Source organism: Oreochromis aureus, linkage group 13 (genome assembly GCF_013358895.1).
Source record: "Oreochromis aureus strain Israel breed Guangdong linkage group 13, ZZ_aureus, whole genome shotgun sequence".
NCBI classification, from domain to species: Eukaryota; Metazoa; Chordata; class Actinopteri; order Cichliformes; family Cichlidae; genus Oreochromis; species Oreochromis aureus.
Genome location: NC_052954.1, coordinates 23,673,273 through 23,686,716, shown reverse-complemented (window position 1 = coordinate 23,686,716; position 13,444 = coordinate 23,673,273). Strand labels below are relative to the sequence as shown.

Genomic DNA, 13,444 nt, shown 5'->3' with positions numbered 1-13,444 from the left:
GTTGCTCTGAAATCAGCTGCTAAAGCCCCTTTCGTCCAGGCTTAGTGACACCCTGGGAACCACTGGTCACCAGAGCAAAGAGTGTATTCTGTCAAGTGGTCAGTGGAGGCACTGGTCACAAAGAGGCATAAAGTGCTGCAACAAAAACCTTCTTGCAATTACTTTGGTTGACAGGTGGAACCGACTTGTCTTCAAATACGAACAAAGTACTCACCAAGTGGTACAGAAACTGCAAAAAGTGCAACACAAAGTAGAAACAGAGACTGTTTGCCTTCAAAGCAGAATTTGTCCCTTTTGACATTTGTTGGATGCAGTGGTGAAGGACAACTTTTACTTTGAAGACAAATGTTCTTTGTTGCTGTTTTGCATCAAACTTTTTCAAGCTTTACTGCACCTCAGAGAAAGAGAAAGTGTTTGCAGATAAGTTGGCATCTTTCATACAAACAACAGGTGACCACTGCAGGCTGCTAGAGATCAAAGCAGTCACAAAGATCACAGCACCCTCTTTGTGACAGTTTAGCCACTACTCACCACATGGTTGGAGAATATACATTTCCCTTGTGGCAAGAAATTGCCAGGGAGTCGGAGACCGGTCTCTAGGCCTGTACAGCATAAGAAGACTATCACATTAAACTAGAAGAACAAATGGAATCTTCCTTTTATGGTTATTGTATTTACTGGGCATGGGGGCTGGGCAAGTTGAAATCAAATAATATATAAGTGGTGTTTTAATCATAATTTTTCTTTCATTTAAAAAACACAGTTATTGAAATTTGAAGTAACAAAGTGTTCCATATTGTCCCACCCAAAGATGCTCTTCACCCCACATTTGATTTGCTGGTGTCTGGCCAGCCTATTCAGTGTGGTATATAAAACAGAGGTGGTATCAGGAATATTTACTTTAAATCTGAGTCTCGGAAAAGAAAGAGAGCCAGCAATAATGACCAAAGTCCCTTCTGAGCCCAAAGGAGAGAAAATATATCAGCCTGAAAGTTAAAGTTGATGTATGATTGTGGCTGCTGGGATTCTGGGTTCTCCAGGGATCTTTGGTGATGGTATCATTTTAGTGTGGGTTTATGTGCTGTCTTTCCATTTCAATATATCAAAGGTTGGCTCGCATTGGCCTTCTTTTCCATTTATTTTGAAGAGTTTGTTTTAAATATCTCCTGAGACCACACATCTGTTTCATTTCTCTCGTTTCGTAAGACGAATTAAGTACTTACAGTAAAATAGTTTTTGATGCTGGTATTCTGTTCTGAGTTTGATAGGAATGATATTGAAGTCATTTAACCAGGATTAGAGCTGACCTTAACATAACAGCCAATAATCTTTTCTCTTCTAAACCCATTATTCATTATCCATGTCAGTAATTCCCATGGCAGGCTGTGGTAGTTCATTGTTTTGTTTTATTTGATTCACCTACAGAGAGCATTGAGACAAGCTGCTCTTTCTGGCTTCGGAACATTTGGAAAGGATTTTATTGTGCTTTATTTATTTTATTTATATTTTTAGATTAAAAATCCCTTCCTGGCACCAACTTAGTGTTTGATAGTGACTTTTGTAAAATCAGGATCATGGCACTGTTGGTATTCATTAATGTGTTTAATACAGCATTAATACATTTGTGAGGTGGTGTGTATGTATGCTTTCCCAAAGGCTCAGTGTCATCTCCTCAGTGAGGAACAGGCTTGTAGATTTTAGGATTTTGCTAAAGAGAGCAAATCTCTGATTAAGTTTCCCCTACAAGCGCGCAAGGTCTCTATAGGAAAGGTACTTGGAATGTATCATCAATAATCTCGATAGTCCTGTAATGCCTTTCAATCCTCAATTTTCAGTGCTGTCACTGCCAATTCAGGTTTTGCTATCCCTTTAAACTAAGCCATGCCACAGCTGTTCTTACCCTTTCTAATCCAACACAGCCATCAGCTTCTTTTATTGGTTCTTAATGTCAACCTTTTGCCGTATTTCTGAATGTATGTGCAGTTTGAATGAAGTTTATCCTGCTGCTGAGCGAGGGAGAGAAAAGCTTTACAACTTCCAAGCTGCTAGTCTTCTAATTTTACCATCAACCTTGACTTTAACCAAGATGTTAAAATGCATAATATGCTACTATTTTACACAAAAATTAAGTCTGGGAAATAATTATTGTAAAAAATGATTGCTGTCACTGTGATTAAGTGAAATCAGGGGTGGTATGGAGGTGGTTGATAAAAATAAAAAAGCAGTCCTGTTGTAAGAACTACTTTTTATTATTCTTTTATTTTTTGTAGTCTCATTCCACAAATTACTGTGGTCCAATTAGTAATGGCGAATGATCCCCATTTTTCCTGGTGCTATGATAACATGCAGTATGTATTGAGTTTATAACAACACTGAATCAATTTGAAGTGCACTGATGCTTATATGGAATTTCATAGCAATAAAGCTGTCAGGGTTTCAGTCTCTTTTACTGTCATGCCCTGTTTTGGTTTTCATTTAATCAGCGTGTTCTACTCTGTCCTTTGTTCTGTTTCCTGACACTTTTTTTTGCCACACCTAATTACTCACATCAGCATATGTGTATACCCTGCAGACTAAGGCTGTTACAAGATTTTCTAAGCTTGATGATATAATTAATGAAAAAACAAAACAAAAATACATTCAAGATATTTTCCTAAAAACTGCATAAGATACAGTGTTGGATTTCAGTTGGGGAAGTTGTTAGACCCGCCACTGCTGGGGTTAACGCAGCACTAGTCACATGTATTCTGTGTGAAAACAGGTCTGTGCTATAGCTGTAAGCTTTAGATCAGTGTGTCCCAACCTCTGTGTCTGATCAGGTGTGCCGTTGAAGATTATCTCGCTCCACCTGATTAGTAGTGGTGTGCTATACTGCATATTTTGGTATCGATCCGATACCAAGTAAATACGGGCCAGTATCGCAGGTACCGCTACTGATACTGATACTGATACTTTTAAATAAATAAAGTCGATGCGTCATTGAATTGCTAAATTTCAATTAATTTTCATGACCTTAAGTGTTTTTGTGATGTTTCCTTTTTTATTATTAAATAGTTAAAACCCAGGACATAATTAGGACAAAGTTTATAATTAAATAGAAAATGCTTTATTATTGTGGCGGGGCGTGGTCTGCGATGCCGCTGCAGGTGAGATGGACTGAGATCAGAACTTAAAGTAAAGTATCGATCCGATACCGATGCTGACTTAAAGTATTGATCCGATACCGATGCCGACTTGGTATCGATAAAATCAATATTTGGATCGATCTGCCCACCACTACTGATTAGTACTCTAAGTGATCGGCTTGAGTTACAGGCAGAGCAATTATATTCTCTTCCACTAGAGGGCAGTACAACTACCTGTTCTAATTGAATGGGTTGTCAACTGCCTGTAAAACAGAAGAAGAAATTACATGCTGTGAGACAATGCATGGCGTAATAGCAATAGATAAATATTTGAAAAGAAAAAGTAGTCAATCTAACCTGGGTCCTGAAGAAAAATCCGACCCAGATGAAGGCCCTAGCATGAGTAGTGGTCAGAAGAAACCAAAAAAGGTATACTGGGGATAAACCGAGCCAACTCCGCTATAGCTGGTGCGTGGGGAAAAAATTATCAATATGATTTTTGTGACATTTGTGTTTGGTGGTGTGCTGTGTGATTTTTCTAAAGTGAAATGTGCGCCTTGGCTCAAAAAGTTTGGGAAACACTGCTTTAGACACTCTGCTGGTATCTGTGGTAACTGATTTACCCTGTTTTAACATGGGAATATAGTGGATTGATTTGACGGAATACGTATTCAGTCCCAAGTTATAACATCTGATTGGGTCTATTTATTTATTTATTTATTTTATTCTTTTCTGACTGATTTTATATTTGTAAAGAAACATTAGCTGTAATACAAGGCTACTACACTATGCTGCAAAACACTGTTTTTTTGGACTGCCAGATTGTCTTTGAACCTTTTGTTCTAAAGCTTTCTAGCAGCTTTCTTTTTTAAATTTAATATATATTTTTCAGCAAGTGTTAGGTTTTTGTTCTAGTGTAGTCCTGACTTTGTTTTGGATTTAGGATCGACTACATTTTTGTAATTTTTTTTTTTGTGTCATTAGCATAAATTTGTTTACTTCTAATTAATTTCAGTTTATTCTTTCCTGCAGCCACTGCAACACTAGGGCTGCCCATTGTTAGCATTTGGGACATAACCTTGCCTTTAAAAATATCGAGTAAATTCAATTCTTTTAGCATGTGATGGGAATTGCACAATTATAGACAAAAACAATTCCTATTCATTGGTGTTTTATGTTTGATGCAATACACAAGTACACACATTTAGTTTATCAACATTTACTTTTAGTTTATTTCTGTTATCTACAATCCAGGCCACTTCCAGTGTCCCACCACCAGAGGGTTGGTTTGAAGTATGACAGGCTGGACATTTTAAAGTTCATTTTAATAAAGCTTGTATTTATTTTTTAAACACTGGTACACAGATGAAAATCTTGTGGTCATTTTTCTGTAGCAGTCTAATAATCCAGTAGAGAATTCTCATTCAAACGTTGCTTAAAATTTCAAGTATACAAAATATTTGCTTTCCTACTTGAGTGCTAAAAGTCATACCATTAGCCATTGGTGGGCACTTTCATCTGCTTTTTCTCCCTGAGGATTTTATCTCATGAGCTCACTCCTGCAACCTTAGGGCAACCACTGACTCTCTAACGATTTGTACATTTACTATTTGTACACACGGGCAGTTAAAGTGTATAGGTGTCCGTTCACAGAGCCGCTAGAGAAGTCAGTAGCTACAAGGAACAAAGTTCTGCTCATCTTGTCCCCGGAGCTGGCTCACTCTCATCCGGATCTGGGCTTATTCCAAACCTCTTCATGGGTTCACAGCATAACAATCCAGTGATTAAGTCTGATCAGCAGTGTTTGAGCAAAAGGATTTGGTCATGCTGTCTGAATTGATGATTCCCTCGTTTAGTTCCCCGTAGGGATCCAGCTTCTAAATGACCTCACCTCCCTCCCCTAAAAGCTGCAATGATCAAAGGCAGGGATGACTTTCTATCCACTCAGCAGAAATCGCTCCAGTCCAGAGTTCAAGCCACACAATTAATAACGATGCTTTGAAGTTCTCTTTTACTACATATAGGGTAATTCAGATAAGATTATACCCATCCACGAGCATGAATTAGTGAATACAGTACATGCCAGTCACTAGAAGACACTTGAAAACAGTCACCCAGGGTAGCACTCTGCTGCAGCAAAGTGCTTTTAAAGTAATGTTATTACTGTTATAGTAATAAATAAAACATTTGTTTTTAGAGAGTTAAAAAAAGAATTGATTATTTTTGTCTCATCTATGACTTGGATACATTTGAGAGGTTAGAAATTATTATAAATTTTGCTTATGTTAAATGGAATCTAGCCTTTATATTACATTAAAAACTCTACTTTAAATGTATTGCACTTCACAGTAAGCATACAGGAGTTATCATGCTTTTGTACATGACCTCCTAATTGAAAATGCATTCATTAATTCACATAAGACCTCATGCATGGCATAATGGAAAAACAATAAAACAGACAAATAAAATAAACAAATAAAATGTCAATCATTATAGTGATTCATGCACTTCATTTTAAACTTCTCCATGAAGAAATGTTGTCTCGTTATCGAACATTTGGAGTTTAACAGAATCCTCATTTGCTGCTACTACTGCTCAGTTTTCTAGCTTGTCCCATTAACTGCAGACATGATTAACATGATTAACAACTCATGAAATTCCATAGTTGTCGCTTCTAATGTACTGTTGTAGCATCAAAGCATCTGTTAACTGATGTGTACATAAATTGATGAAGTATGAAGTGTAGGGACTGCATATGTTTATGAGGTTTCACAAGAGGTTATAAAGGCATTTTCAAGTGTGAAGTATTGTTTGTAGTTACATTTGTTATGCTCAAATACGGAGTGGCAGAGAAGTCTGTCTTTCACATATTTCACATATTTAGGATTAGTTTTACATTTAGCTTATTTAGTGCTTTAAAAAAATCTGCTGTTATAATAATGGTAATAAATTCGATACCTTTGAGGCTGCAGTAACATTTTTTTTTTGTTTTTCTTCCAGTTACCCATCTGAGTTTCTTTGTTCATGCTATGTGTTAGTCATTTAAATTACTTGTACAATACCTAATGAATGACTCATTCATATATGTATACAAACTATATATTGTATGTTTTTAAACCCAGTTACATGTACAAAAAGAAGAAACAGCTGCCATTTATTGGTGTATATATTTAGTTTCTCACATCTAGGTACCTTCCTACAATGTAAAACAATAGTCAAGCTCATTACATGTTTCACACCTGGCAATTAAAATTGGCTTTGATGCTAAAAAAGTTTTTCCCACCCACAGTTTGGCACAATGCAACAATTTTAGCATCTTACTCACTCTAGTATTCACAGTCAGTCAATGGAGATGTCGCCTCTTTGGTATTTACCCCACATGCTTCATCACAAAGGACAAGATATAACCTGATGAGTGTGACCTTTCCATCACACTGGGTAATTGTGGCAAAAATGGAAGATGACTTTTTCCTACAACAACAGGATAGGTGATTAGTTGCCTGGCAGCTTCTTCGGGGTTTTTTTGTTTTTCTTTTTGCTTGCCACATATACAGGCCAAGATAGTGATAGGAACATACTGAAGCCCCAACCTCCAATTTAGAGTTCTCCATCTTTCTAGATGAATACTGATGATCGTGCCAAGAACAGAGAAAGGAGACAGTGCTTCGTTTTCTGGTGGCAGATTTGTTCATATTTGTTTTGCATTTTCTTCTCCTTTGTCCATGTTCAGTCTCAAGAGGCAATCTCATTATAGACTAAATGTTAGGATTCAGTCCCTCTTGTTTTCCCATTACTTCCTTTTCTATCTATTGCTGCGTGTGTTACACTGTTTTTTCTGTCTAATAATGTGCTCTGTTTCTACATTTTCTCTCATCATGCATTTCCCTCCTCATATGGATTAGTTCTGGGGTCGATTTCCCTGAGGGTTGGGGGTAATGCTAAAACCTATCAGAGGTCTTACTTGGATATTAACTCTTCCAGTATTACATATATAACAAAATGAGTTGCTGCTAATTAATTTAACCGTTTTCCTCTGAGCATGAACTGCCCTTAATTCATGGGATGCTGCCAGTTTTTGCTCTTTCTGGGGCAGATGTACAGCCTGCATAAATATCTCAATCCCTTTCTGCTTACGAGGGAAAATAAAGTACTGGTGTTGTGCCATAAGCTTTTTCTGATGTGATTAGGCCTTGATTAAGGGATATATACACCCAGAATTATACGGTTTATGTCCAACAAGACTCTTCAGTCTCCCACACCCAGCTTGTGATTTGGGCACAAAGACAAACACTTACACAAACTTAAACGCTCATGCTTTTACACACTGTTACATCCTTTTACAGCATTACACCCGCTGAACGGGGGTTTCGTGAAGTGGTTTTACAATATTTTACTCTCTGACTCAGCCACTCTTATGCAGTCATTATTGTGTTGTTTGAAGTTGAGCTAATATTTGCCCCGAGTTATTAGCCTCATTGTAAAATGCAGGAGGTCTTAACCTTGCTGTGTGTGTGTTTTAGTTTGCAGGCCTTCAAATGATTTTAAAGGCAAATAAAAAATGCTGAAAAAAGTGAAACAAATACATTTTTTAACACTTAGTGACCCAGATTTTTAGGAATTGACATTTATATGATAAACTAGTTCAGGGATAACATGATTTAGGTCACATAGGGGTTAAAAAAATTAGATTGCTATTGCGTTAAATCCCGTTGAAAGGGATAAACGCATCCTTTAGGTTGTGAAATGGGTTGTGATTTATATACAGATCATGCAGCCATTTGGTATGGGCTATTATCCTGCATATGATTATCATTATTCTCTTTTGCCTCTTAATCATGGCAATCTCCCAGGGTATGCTGGCAAGGTGATCACATTTAATCTGGTGGTGTAAAGTCCACTCCACAGAGGTTGTTTTATCACTCAGAAGAGGTGGCTTGCATTATCCAAATGAAAAACAAGCTGCAGAAGAGGCTGATTTGTCACAGGCTGATTAGACCACTCTATGGCAGGCCTCTTTGCTCGTGCATGAGCTCTTCAAGGGCATGGTGAGGCACAGAGGAGCCCTGTTTGCACAATAACACTTGATTCCACATTTAAACAGACAGCGCTGAAAATCTACTTTTTCTTCCGAGTATACCTACACAAACTCGTGCTTCAAAAGTATTATTTTGTTACACAGAAGTAAGGTATTCGTTTTGAGATGATTAATAATTTTATATATGCGTTTAAACAAAGAGCTCGAGGCTGTAGGGAGCTATTAAGCAAACAGCACAGTGGGTGTTCGGCATCAAAATTCAAAACAATAGGAGCAGAACAAATGACGAACAAGGGCGTAAATAAAACACCCATCCCCATTCACTTATTTATGAATCATGCAGAGATGTCAACAAAGCCATGTTGCTCATTGTGTTTTTCTTAGACAGCATGTTGTGAAAAAAAAACAACTGTTCTCGCACAGGTTTTTATGTAAGTTTATAGGAACACAACCCCAAAGATCTGATTTGTTTTATAAAAAAATATATATATATATACAGGGATGTGACGGTGTATGACTCACCGCTGACGTTCACACTGTATGTCTGTGCGTGTGCTTTCAGATTAGCTCACCTCATAGGTTGAGGACATGATCACTCAGTAAAACAAGACAGATTACAAATTAAAAGGTTGCATACTGCATGAAAGGGCATCTCTGTCCTCTTTCCCTGGGGGATGGACGCTTGTATAATCCATTAAATATTTCATGTTGGAGGGGGTCATTGTTCTCCCTGGAGCAATAACAAACTCAGCCTCCCTAATTACTTCTCACCCTTTTCTTCTATTACAAGCCAACAGGTAGTGGAGGTGATGTTGTTACTGTTGGTATTCTTTCCACTCTCTGGGGTCACTGGAGACCGAGGAGTGATACAGTGAGTAAAGAAGACACTCCTCATCAAGAGGTCTATGTCTCTTGCCCTCATGTTAACAAACATCTGGATCTCTTCTGCTTAAGCATCCTTGAACCAAAAGCCAAGTTTCTGCGAATTTGACAAGTGTTGAATTCCTGCTGATAAGCAAGCAAACACTTAAGCCTGAAGGATTTATTAAGTATCAAATTGTAATAAGTCACTCACGAATCCTGTTCATTCATACATTAGGCTGTCAGTCTGTAACATGAGATAAAGCAAATACTATGAAACTCTCTTGACATCTGTTAACATTTCATGTGTAAAGAATTATATAAAATTGCAATTTGCAATCTGAACACAAGTAAACGTGGTCAACTGAGACAAATTCTGTTAAAAAATGCTAAATATTTAATCACTGTCAAGAAAAAATGACAATATTGGTCAATAGTGCATCACTGCAAATCAAACCATTTGGTTTCTGAACTGAAAATGTAATTCTTGAATAACGTAAAGGAAATATTTTAACTGCTTTGGTTGACAGACAAAAATAATATTTCCAGTCTAAATATGTGGCATCTTCTGATACTTTTTGACCCCATGATGATGCATATACCACTGCTGAGAATGGTGTTAACAAGGAACTTTCCCCAAGGAAATTCGGACACCTGGTCAATCCTGGCTGGCCGTTAGACTTAATGAAACTCTTCATGAAGGATCTCCAGCAGTGCTTTCAGATGAGCCATGCAGCAGCAGACATGTTACTATGGAACGATCATAACACAGAGGGCAGAGTTTCAAAGCGTTCATTATGCAGTTTTTGCAGTGAGAAAAAAATAGAAAGGTTTTGTTCTCTTTCCCTGCAGATGCTCTGTTGTCAGTATGATCTTGACTCTTTACAGGATGCTGATGTTTTAGTCACACGACTTTCTAAATATAAAGGGGAGGATAGAGAAGAAGGTGGTGATGAGGTGCTTTTTTTTCTGTTTTTTTAACTTTGGTAGAATTTCAAGACAGCCACATGAGGTTGGAAAGGCTTGAGTTACATGTTTTGAACACTGGTTTCGATAGTGTTATTATTTTTGACTGGTTGTGTGTTTGATCTAAAAATATATAGATAAAAGTGTTTAGATGTTTTTTATGAGGGTTTGCCAGCAGGAATAAAAGTTTTGTGAGTGTAGTTTGAAGGTTCCAAGAAAAAAACCTTAGTCTGTACTGCAGTTTACTGATGAAAGTCACCAGCTTTTCTTATCCAACCTAAGAAGTACTTTCTCAGCTCTACTCTTCGGTGTAATTCTCCTCTACCTCTCACATTGTTTCTATCCGTTGTTGCTAGTGACCTTCTGCTCACCCTTGCTAGCTGTGCATTCTGAACTGACATATTGACTGTGTGAACAATTTTGAGTTGATGCGTTTAGGAAATTACATCTGTGCTGTAGTTGTGTTTAATTTCCTCCTACTGTGGTTAGCGCTGTGCATCACGAGTGAATCACTGTTCAAAATGTATTTCAGTGAGTAAGAATGTGTTTAGAGTTTTTCAAAAAGATGAAATGAGATCTGCAAATTGTGTCTAACTGAGTGTAAACTGTTTTACCAAAAGAATGACTGATTCAGTAAATTGGTTTAGGACATCCAGAATTTGGTTGAGATAATGGGAGCTGTATTAGCAATTCAGAAAAAGTGTTAAACAAAAAAGCAAAGCATTGTGCCACTTATTATACACGCCATGTATCTACTGATACAATGTAGCAGTGCGCTCGACTCTGAATTCCTATCACGTGTATGATGTTTAAACTTTAAAACCACCACTCACTGATGATTATACCTAATATTTATTAATGAGCAAGTCTTTCCCATTGTCTGTACACAGCTAATACTTTGACGACTTTGACCCAGTTTTGTTGGTAACGTTCACGGACTCTATACATTAATTAACCAGCCACTTCAGTAGCTGCACATTACTAGTACAGGTTTGTTCCCCCTTTTGCTCTCAGAAGTGCCTTATTCTTCATGGCGTAGATTCAAGATTCCCCATAGATTTTGGTCGACTTGACATCATCACACAGTTGCTGCAGATTTATAAGCTGCACATCCATGATATGACTCTGTCATTTGATCACATCCCAAATGTGCTCTATTGGATTGAGATCCAATGACTATGGAGACTGTTTGAGTACAGCAACCTGTTTTCATGTTCAAGAAACCAATTTGAGATGCTTTCAGCTTTGTGACATGGCACATTATCCTGCTGAAAGCAGCCATCAGAAGATGATACAATGTGGCCATAAAGGGATAGACATGGTCGGCAGTAACACTCTGATAGTCTTTGCCTCATACCATTACACCACCACCAGAAGCTTGGAAGAATCATTGATACAAGTTAGGTTGGATCTATGCTTTCATGTGTTCACGTTCTTTCTACCAGGTTTTGACTCTGCCACCTTAATGTCACAGCAGAACTCAGGATTCATCAGTTTTTTCAATATTTTGTTGTCGAAGTTTGGTGAAACTGTTCAAACTGTAGGCTCAGTTTCCAGTTCTTAAGTGATAGGAGGCCCACCGGGAGAGGTCTTCTGCTGCTGTAGCCCATCTGCTTTAAAGTGCTGCTTTTATGTTGTGGATTCAGAGATGCTGTTGGTCATATCTTAGTTGTAACAGGTTGTTATATAAGTTCATTTTGTTTCTTATCAGCTCAAAACAGTCTGGTCTCTGAGACCTGGCATCAACAAGGCTTTTTCAGTCAGAAAACTGCTGCTCACTGAATATTTTCTCTTTTTTAGACCATTCTATGTAATCCCTAGAGATGGTTGTGTGGAAAAATCCCAGTAGATCACCACTGTCTGAATTATTCACACCAGCCCGTCTGGCACTAACAGCTTGGTTTAAACTTCAGCAGGCCGTCTTGACCACGTTAACATGACTAAATGCACCGGGTTGTTGCCACATGATTGGTAGGTTAGTTTTGTACATCAACAAACAGTTAATATATATATATATATATATATATATATATATATATATATATATATATATATACATGTATATATATATATATATATATATATATATATATATATATATATATATAAAATGAAGTGGCTAGTGAGTGTGTATGTACAAGCATACACGCACAATGTGGAAGTCCTTTACATGTTTTTTTGTAATGACCAATAGGGGGTGGCAGATTGCATGAAAGACTTGTTTTACTTATTTGATTTGTTAAATTTATGTTTATGAGTTTATAAATTCAAGTGCTAATTTTAAGGCTTCTGTAATACAGTGTAATGTTATTTTTTTTAAATCACAGGTATAATGGAAATAAAAAAATAAATTCCGATCTACAACCGTCTCATAACATCTGATTTAAAAAAAAAAAAAAAAAAAAAGCCAAAAATCAAAACAGCAGTAAACAAACTATGAGGTGACATCATGGCACATTCATGCTTCCTCTTCAGTGTTTTTTGTTACAAGTGTTTTACCTGAAGATAAATAACTGCTGCATACTGTAACATGCTGTAGCGATAAAAGGAAAGCGGGCAAACCTGAGTAGTTTATAAACAGCACATGAGCATCAGACAGTAAAACAAAATAAAATTACGTGTAGTGAATTGTGTTGAGATCAAGTAACTTAATAATAGCCCTGCTTCTGACAGTGATGAAGTGAATGATGAATCTCTGTCCCCTGTTGAGATGGGCACTCAGGTAAGTTTTAGTATGCAGTGGGCCTGTTGTGTGAGGTCAAGGGAGGTAATCTGAGATTATCTGTCCATAAATGATTTTACTATATCACAATTGCTTCTCACTATTTTCCTCTCACTCTTTTGCTTTATGCGTCTACCACTAGTTGTTCTTTTTTGTGGTAACTTACTATTAAGCACTGTCATGCTAACCCAAAGAATTCACCTTTTTCTATTGAAATGACAAAGACTTCTATTTGTGATCTAGTTAATATTATAATTCTCACATTTCATAATAAATGTACTGTACAGAGAAAGTGTCAGTGTCCCATTTAGTAGTGCTTGCACTTCCTTTGAGCCCCCACAGAGTCATAATTCTGGCAACAATGGGGTGCTGCTGGACAATAAAAACACATTTTTGGATTCCAGGGGTCATGTTCATAAACATAAAGCATCTGAGGGCAAATTCATAAAGCTTCCAAGTGCAAAGAATTGTGATAAAACCTGCAAAAACCTAGAAATGATGTTTTTGAAATATTTCCCCTCAAGTCTAGGGAGAAACAGTTGGCAGAATGTTAAGAAAAGCAAGTGAGACTTCTAAGAAATACAATTGTAAATAGTAAACAAAATAATAAAAAAATCGCACAGAAATAAGAAAAATATTCTCCAAATAGAAGACAGAGTTAATGAAATGTTTGAGATTAGATGGCACAGGGGTGTTGATCTCATTAGAGATGGTCTCAGATCTCCTACGTTATGC

General features: G+C 37.1%; 1 protein-coding gene across 1 annotated transcript in view; it reads left to right on the top strand.

Moving 5' to 3' along the window:
• The window catches only part of grid1a (glutamate receptor, ionotropic, delta 1a), a 252,043-nt gene that overhangs the window by 16,061 nt on the left and 222,538 nt on the right, over window positions 1-13,444 (top strand). The gene's annotated exons all lie outside the window — the stretch shown is intronic.